This window comes from Trachemys scripta, chromosome 9 (assembly GCF_013100865.1).
Source record: "Trachemys scripta elegans isolate TJP31775 chromosome 9, CAS_Tse_1.0, whole genome shotgun sequence".
Classification (NCBI taxonomy): Eukaryota; Metazoa; Chordata; order Testudines; family Emydidae; genus Trachemys; species Trachemys scripta.
The window spans coordinates 103619216-103627186 of record NC_048306.1 but is presented as its reverse complement, the minus strand read 5'-3'; the positions used below and the strand labels follow the sequence as shown (position 1 = coordinate 103627186).

The window sequence follows — 7971 nt, the reverse complement described above, 5'->3', positions numbered from 1 at the left end:
GGGCAAAAACACTACCCCATCTCAAGTGATTTCACCTCCGGCCGAGCACCACCGGCCCCAGTCCGGCCCCCAGCTCCCGGCCGAGCGGCCCCGGGCCAGCCCCCGGCCGCCGGCCCCGGCCGAGCACCCCCGTTCCCATCCCGGCTCCGCACCGCCGGCCCCGGCCGAGCATCCCCGGCTCCGCACTCCTGGCCCCGGCCCCGGCCCCCGGCCGAGCACCACCAGGCCCTCCCTATTTTCCCGGACATGTCTGGCTTTTTGGGATTTCCCCCCGGACGGGGATTTGAGGCCCAAAAAGCCGGATGTATGGTAACCCTACCTTCTGCTGCCACCTGTCTCTGCTGTGACCTCTGCACATCAGTCTCTTAGTACATTTCAGCTCTTTGCAGGCTGGGCAAAAACACTACCCCATCTCAAGTGATTTCAGCTCTCTGTGATTTTTAGCTCTTAGCAGGCAGGGCAGGCCCACACTCATACCACAACTAATTTCAGCTCGGATTAGGCATTTAACATAATAAAGAGACACCTAGTTTGCTGAAGCCTAGTTAGTTTTATTCTTTGAACAGTGGAGAGGAACAGGTTAAACCAGTCTAGGAAAGACCCTTGAAGCTGTACAGCCTCCTGGCTAAAAAAAAAACTTGTCCCCCCCCCCCCCTTCTTACTTTCCCTGCCCCCTGACATTCGAACCGCTGCTTAACAAGGTTCTTTCAACTGAGGGTGGCCCCCCTCATTTGGGACAGGTTAAGCACAGTCCTGCTTTCCTGTATTCCTACAATTATTACAACATTGGTAACCATATTTCACTACCCCTGCAGTCAGTACTACGGTCATTTGTACCCAACACCAGCCAAAGTTGATCCTTTGACACAGCTGTATCTGATGAATACGTAAACAGAGCAGGAGCAAATTGTATTTACATAAACACACCCATAGTCAATTCCCCTCCCACCTAGCTGTCAGGGAAGAATTCATTCAGACCCTGCTTACATCAGTTATCCTAACTTTTTAATTGTAAGTGTACCGCACGTGTTTGTATTGTCAGCCCATGGCAGCATAACAGATGGCAGATGAGGGGCAGTTGGTAGGGGTAGTTGGGACTTTGCACGGGGGAAGTATGGAAAGCATTTTGGAATTGCGGAACAAGCACATTAGCTTGGTGTTTCAGTTAAGATATTCATCTGTGAAGTAGCTAACGACCTGGGTTACTTCCCATCATTGAGATTCAGTGTCACTAGGCAGCTCAGACCTCTTGGGGCTGTTGTTTCAAGCTGTTTACAGACTCTAGCAGGCATTACTGCCTGGGTTACATTTGGTTCCTGTACTGAAGGGACCTTCACTGGTCCATCTCTCTCACTCACACAGCCTGAAGCATGGTTGACACTACCAACTTCTGCCGGTATAACTGCATCGTGCAGGGGTATGGAAATCCACACCCCTGAGCGACACAGCTTTACCTCTAACCCCCGGTGCAGACAGCACTATGTTGATAGGAGGGCTTCTCTTGTTGACATAGCTACTGCCTCTTGGGGAGATGGATTAATGATGCTGACAGGAGAAGCTCTCCCGTCAGCATAGGTAGCATCTTCACTAAGCGCTACAGTGGCACAGGGGCACTGGTGCAGCGCCGTAAGTGTAGACAATCCCTGAGCCTTCCTTTCCCCAGGAATGTCCCTTCTCTCACCTGGATGTGTGTGCCCCTGCTTAAGGCAGCCCCTGCTTCCTTCCTTCATTGATTAGCTGTGGCTGGAAGGGTGGAGTGGGAGCAGGCTGGCAGGTCTACCTTCCATGCCTGAGCCCTCTTGCAGGTGCTGTGGGGTGAGGGTCATGTAAGCGCCCGTCTCCAGGACAATAACCTGTTCCTGCCCTTTTAGCGAAGAACCTTTCTCCCTCTGTCTTATCTGACTGCACATGCAGATGGGTATCAGGCCCATGGGAGAGCAGCCAAGTGGGGCATGGAGTGTGCCCTGCCCACGTACAGAGAGAGAGGGTCAGGGCTGCGGACAACAGCATAGCTGCTCAGACTGTGGGAGTTTGTGTGATATTCACATTACCAACAGAGGGGCAGGTTTGTATAATTTTTGTTGGTGCCCAGAATGGGTCCAAGTCCAGACCCCCCACACACCTGCCTAAGGCTCTGGGAGGGAGTTTGGGTGCAGGAAGGGAGTGGGCTCCAGGACGGAGTTTGGGTGCTGGGTGCAGGCTCTGGGCTGGGGCAGGGAGTTGGGGTGCAGGAGGGGGTGCAGGATGCGGGCTCAGAGAGGGAGTTGGGGTGCAGGAGGTTTGGGGTGCAGGCTCTGGGAGAGAGTTTGGGTGCTGGGTGTGGGCTCTGGACTGGGACAGGGGGTTGGGGTGCAGGAGGGGTTGTGGGAGGAGATTTGGGGTGCTGGGTGCGGGAGGGGGATTGGGTGCTGGGCGTGGGCTCTGGGAGGGGGTTAGGAGTTGGGTGCAGGCTCTGGGTTGGGACAGAGGGTTGGGGCGCGGGAGGAGATGTGGGGCATGGGGCTGGGCCGGGGATGAGGACTTTGGGGTGCAGCAGGCAGGCTGCTCTGGGGCTGGGGGACAGAGAGGAGGACTTAGGGTGACCAGATGTCCTGATTTTATAGGGACAGTCCCGATTTTTGGGTCTTTTTCTTATATAGACTCCTATTACCTCCCACCCTCTGTCCTGATTTTTCACATTTGCTGTCTGGTCACCCTAGGAGGACTCCCCCCATCCCTCTCCCTGCCGGCAGCACAACACTCACCCAAGCCCCCCCAGGCTGCTGCTCAGGAGGTCCAGCCAGGATAAGCTCCAACCCCGGAGTCGCCTGCCGGGGGGGCTGCCATGCGCCTCCTCTGCTCCCTCTGCAGGTGCAGGAGCCAACTAAGCCTGCCCCTGGTGCTGCTCCCTTGTAGCCGGCAGTGGAGGCAGGGACAGTTGCGGGAGGGGATGCATGGGGGCACCAGGCAGGGCCGGGGGAGAGACCTGGCCTCAAACATTGGTGGAGTCAGGCCCCCCGGGCCCTGAATTTGCTGGAGCCCGGGCCCCACGGGCCCATACAACTCGCCGCCCCTGCCCACAGCTGCTCCATGCCACCCTGTGGTCCCCTCCTCACACCTCAGGCACCTCCCTCAGGGTAAGCGCATCAGCGCTCAACTTATTTTCTTAGACGCTCACCCCAACAGGCTGGGTGAGCTGGCTGGGCTGGGCCAGCTTGACTAGAATTAGGAGTTTCATTCTGGGTTTGGAGGCAGAATTGTCCGGTGTGGAGGTGCTGGCTAAGGCCCAGTTCCGTGCAATCTAATTTAATGGCTACAGAATAACTCTCTCCAGACAGCGCAGAAACCACCACTAGATCCAGATGACACGTTAATAAGAAGACAGAACCTTGTTTCAAAACATTACATTCATCACCCTAAAAGACAAAGACAGACAACAGGTCTTGAAAGACAGTGAAACTTCATGTTTTCCCTAATTAAGACCTGAAACAAAATGTAACAGCTGTGGTTAAAAATACCCCATCTTTGCTGCCTTCCACTACATCAGGAAAAGTTATTTATAGACCGACATGGTCTTTACATAGAAAGCGTTGGTGACAATCGTCTCTTTTCCCAGGGAGCTGAAGCACACTGAGCCATGCAGCACTGCACCTAGAACAGAGAGCTCCATGACAGCCTTCAGCGCTCGCACAGCCTGTGTTCCATAATTTAAGCAGTGAGTAATTATTTTCCCTTTTAATTTGATAAGACAAGTGAGGGCAGCTGCCTACATTTCTGTCAAACAATAATCAAAAGGACCTAATTTCCCTGCAAAGCCACACACTGCAGTCAGAAGCACCTCGGCCCCAGCTCACTCTGAAGTATTTTTGTGCCAACTGCCCTTCAGGTAGAGGCTGGAGAATTTCCCTTCTCCATTTACTGAAGCTATTTCTTCCAGAAACTGGCTGATAAAATCAACTTCAAAGTGCAAAAGGAGCTATAGCTAATAAGTGGAAAGCCCAGATGTTGCAGGATATAGCAATGGTTGATTTGTTACATCAGTGCCGAACACCTTAACTTGGTACTAGGGGGAGATGTGATGTGCTAACATTTTCCAGACAGGACCTATGCAGGGGCCCATCTGGCCAGATGGTCATTAAGCGACAGAACATTGTGGTTGAACATATTCATCTGCAAACTGACTCCTCAGATCTCCAGCTGCCTTGCAGCTACCTAACTAGTCCACAGATTTGCTTTGCAGCTGTCAGAACCCTCCCACTGCCCGTGTAGCCTAGGTTACCATATTTCCACAATCAAAAAAGAGGACACGGGGGGGGGCGGGGAAGCCCCGCCCAAGCCCCGCCCCCATCCACTCCCTCCCACTTCCCACCCCCTGACTGCCCCCCTCAGAACCTCAACCCCCCCTGCTTCTTGTCTCCTGACTGGCCCCTGCTGAGAACCCCCCACTCTAACTGCCCACCCTAGGACCCTACCTGTCCCCTGACTGCCCCAACCCTTATCCACTCGCATGGGTGGCAGGGTTGTAGAAATTTTGGTGGTGCCCAGAACCCTCCCCCACCTGCCTAAGGCTCTGGGAGGGGGGTTGGGTGGGGGGAGGAGGTCTGGGGTGCAGGTCCTGGGCTGCGGATTAGGGTGCAGGAGGGGTGCAGGGTGCAGGTTCTGGGATAGAGTTTGGGTGCTGGGTGCAGGCTCCAGGCTGGGGCAGGGGGTGGGTGTGCAGGAGAGGGTGAGGGGTGCAGGCTCTGGGATGTAGTTTGGGGGTGGGAGGCGGTGCAAAGGGAGGGGGTGCAGGCTTTGGGAGGGAGTTTGAGGGCAGGAGGGGGTGTGTGGGAAGGGGGAGGGGGTTTGGGAGGGAGTTTGGGGATAGGAGGGGATGCAGGGGTGAGGGCAGTGGGTCTGAGGATGAGGGGTTCATGATGCAGGAGGGTGCTCAGGGCTGGGGCAGAGGATTAGGATGCGGGGGGATGAGGGCTGGGGCTGAGGGGTTTGGGGCGTTGGAGAGGCTCAGGGCTAGGGTGGAAGGGCAGGGTAAGGGCATCCTGTCTTCCCATTAGTGGATGCGGGCACTAGGACCCGGGGGCAGCAGACAGCAGTTGCTGCTGGCTCTGGCAGTACAAGCAGGCAAGGGAGAGGCAGGCAGGGAAGGGGGGTTCATGGGGGGGGGATGCACGGAGGGGGGGTGGCAGGTGGAGGCCGGGGACCCATCCAACACTCCCCCGCTCCCTGACTGCCCCCCCCCGGACTCCCCTTACCATTCTGGCTCCACGTGTTTGCAAAACACGCTGCCCGCTGGGTCAGTTTGTGTGTTACACAGGGCTGCAGACAGAGGGAGGGGGGAGCAGGGGAGGGCTCTGGCTGCTGGAGGCCAATGGGAGCGGGTCAATCAGCCCAGCCACCCAATCAGCAGCCGCACTCTGCATGGGAGGGAGGTGAGGGAGAAAAAAACCCTGGACATTTTAACCTTGTTATCAATTCCTCCCGGACAGCTATTTAGAGACGCAAAAGCCTGACATGTCCGGGGAAATACGGACGGATGGCAACCTTAGTAGCCAACAGACCCATCTCCTAGCTGGTGACCACTTCCAGTTTCCAAGAGTCACCTACCCAGAAACTAGATATTGACCTCAAGGTAAAAGACTGCATAGAGCTTTTCACAAGAGCAAGGGTGTTAACCCCAGTGTACTGGCCAAATTCCAACTCAGCTAATTAGATTCTGCCTCCTGGACTCTTCTTTGCACTACACTGCTGTGCACATTGTCACTTTTCTTCTGCAGAAGAAAGTGTCTGCATTTCAGTGGTGGGTGGCATTGCTATAGTGATCTCTGTGTGTGTAGCCTGCAAAGTACTTTAGAATTCTTTGTGACAAAGGGATGCTTTGTAGATGTCAAGTGCAGCATCATTATTTGGGTTTCCTGTCTGGCTAAGAACAAGAGTGGCACCACTTCATGTCTAATGCATCATCTCTTCGGGATCTGTATGCTGCCCTTGCAGAGAGACGGGCTCAGCAACCTAACTGATCTGTGCCATGTCTAACTTTAATAAGTCTGTATTAAAACAGATGTCATGTGTGGCTGGTGCAGCTTGGAGTCTGGCCTGCTGAACAGAATTACCTGTTCTGGGGTCTATAAATATTTGGAGGTCAAATACTTAGATTAAGAGAACTGGACTTAAAAGTATCTGCCAATGAACTGCTGTGTGACTTTGGTTAGGTCACTGCCCCGCTCTGTGTCTCAGTTTCCTCTCTTTTTCTGTCTTTTCTATTGCGACTGTAAGCTCTTTGGGGCAAGAACTATCGGTCGGTCGGGGTGTGTGTATGTGTGTGTGTGTGCGTGTGCGTGTGCGCAGTAGCCAGCACAATGGGGCTGCTAGGCACGTTCCTAAAAATCGTCAATAACAGATGAATAGATTCCAAGGCCAGGAGGGACCAGTGTGATCATCTAGTGTGACCTGTCCAGCCCAGGCCAGAGAACTGCCCCACAATAATCCCTAGAGCAGAGCTTTCCGAAAAACATCCAACCTTGATTTAAAAAATTTCAGTGATAGAGAATCCAGCACACCCCTTGGTAAATTGTTCCAATGGCTAATTGCCCTCACTTTTTAAAATGTACGCATTATTTCCAATCTGAATTTGTCTAGCTTCAACTTCCAGCCACTGGATAGCATTAGACCTTTCTCTGATAGATTGAAGAGCCCAGAATTAAATATTTGAACCCTATGTAGTTACTTACAGACTGTCACCAAGTCACCCCTTAACCTGCTCTTTGTTAAGCTAAATAGACTGAGCTCTTTGACTCTATCACTCTGAGGCAGGTTTTCTAATCCTGTAATCATTCTCGTATCTATTCTCTGAACCCTCTCCAATTTATCGACATCCTTCTTGAATTCTGGGCACCAGAACTGGACACACCATTCCAGCAGCGAGCACACACCAGTGCCAAATACAGAGGGAAAATAACTGCTCTACTCCGACATATGATTTCCTTCTTTATGGAGCCCAGAATCACATTAGCCCTCTTGGCTACAGCGTCGCACTGGAGCTCATGTTCAGCTGATTACCCTCTCCCCCCAACACTGCTTCCCAGGTTAGAGTCCCCCATCCTATAAAGATGGTGTGACCCATGCCCAGAAAGAGTTAAGCAGCTTGCAGGCTAATTGACCCAGATTCGACCTTTAGGGACATATTGGTAGATAATGTTTGTGTTTTTGTGTGTTTACATATATATTGTTAGAGGTTAACACTGTAATCGAGCAGTCCCTATCTTTGCTGTATTCTGTTAATTCAGAGATCAAAAGGAAATATTAACATCTAAATTAACTGTAAACATAGTGATATCCTATATTCATCTTTGAAATGCATAGCAAATCACCTATGAATGGTGGAAAACAGGCAATTGCCTTATGTTAATCCGTGTAGCTAATTACCATGATACTTAGAAAATAGGTCCACTTCAAAGTCTGTATTGTTCGCCTAAGGACATGGAACTGTATAAAGATGTCTGGGGTCCTGATCCTGTCATCTCAGATCTGTTTGATTCTTCACGCAGGGAAAGCTTTAGTCACAAAACCGAGATCGCCAGTCCTAATCTGGATCACCCTGAATATGAACATTGGACTATAACCTATGGACTAATTCTGAAAGAACTCTTTGCAACTACAAAGCTCACCATCTCTGCTGTTAATCTGATCTCAGAACTGTACTCATGTCTGTATGTAGACTGATCTTTTAACCAATACTCTCTCGCTTTTGTTTTTTAATACATTTTAGTTTTATTAATAAGAATTGGCTGTGAACGCATATTTGGGTAAGATCTGAATTATTCATTAACTTGGGAGGTAATGTGTCTGATCCTTTGGGGTTGGTAGAAGATTTTTATATGATGAATAAGTTTTTCAGTGATCCTCATCATATTTGACTTGGGTGTCTGGGTGGAGGCCTAAGGCTGGGTTACTTTAAGGGAACGGTGTTATTGGCTTCTGGGTAATCAGTGAGGT

The 7971-nt window shown here is 51.8% G+C and overlaps 1 long non-coding RNA gene across 1 annotated transcript; it reads left to right on the top strand.

The window, feature by feature from the left end:
• The first annotated feature begins 3600 nt into the window (after window positions 1-3600).
• On the top strand, window positions 3601-7635 carry LOC117882506. The gene is made up of 3 exons (XR_004647034.1): window positions 3601-3694; window positions 5466-5608; window positions 7524-7635. It is a non-coding gene; the product is annotated as an uncharacterized LOC117882506 (long non-coding RNA).
• Window positions 7636-7971: the final 336 nt, after the last annotated feature.